Source organism: Marmota flaviventris, chromosome 9, assembly GCF_047511675.1.
Source record: "Marmota flaviventris isolate mMarFla1 chromosome 9, mMarFla1.hap1, whole genome shotgun sequence".
NCBI classification, from domain to species: Eukaryota; Metazoa; Chordata; class Mammalia; order Rodentia; family Sciuridae; genus Marmota; species Marmota flaviventris.
Genome location: NC_092506.1, coordinates 90,791,440 through 90,792,136, shown reverse-complemented (window position 1 = coordinate 90,792,136; position 697 = coordinate 90,791,440). Strand labels below are relative to the sequence as shown.

General features: G+C 35.7%; 1 non-coding gene across 1 annotated transcript; it reads left to right on the top strand.

Moving 5' to 3' along the window:
- Positions 1 to 216: 216 nt before the first annotated feature.
- On the top strand, positions 217 to 323 carry LOC114089052 (U6 spliceosomal RNA). The gene has a single exon (XR_003582109.2). It is a non-coding gene; the product is annotated as a U6 spliceosomal RNA (small nuclear RNA).
- The last annotated feature ends 374 nt before the right edge of the window (positions 324 to 697 follow it).

Here is a 697-nt window from a genome sequence, read left to right as displayed (position 1 = left end):
ATACACACACACACACACACACACACACACATATTGCACATCTGCTGTATCAAAAGCACTGTTCTCTTGGCTAAAAATACAGGGATGATCAAGACAAATTAAGGTCCTGCTCACATACGTATATTATCCATAAACAAATTAATAAATTATGCACTGAAGATGGGAGGATATTTAAAAGTCCCTCTGTATGATATAATTAATAAAATAAAAATGTATGTGCTCACTTCGGCAGCACATATACTAAAATCGAAACGATACAGAGAAGATTAGCATGGCCCCTGCACAAGGATGACATGCAAATTCGTGAAGCGTTCCATATTTTTAATTGTGTATCCAGCGAAATTAAGCTTCAGGATGGAAGATGAAATTAAAACCTTCCACGATAAACAAAAGTTAAAAGAATTTGCAGCTAGAAAACCATCTCTTCAAAACATCCTCAGCAAAACATTACAGGAAGAGGAAATGGAAAATAACAATGAAAACCAACAATGGGAGGTAGGACACTAAACGGGGGAAAAATGATCAAAGAGGAAAACAAACCATGTTTAGTAACATAAATAAACAAATATGGCTGGAAGAACAACCCATATCTCAATAATAACCCTAAATGTTAATGGCTTAAACTCACCAATTAAGAGACACAGGCTAGTAGAATGGATCACAAAACAAGACCCAACAATATGCTGCCTACAGGAGA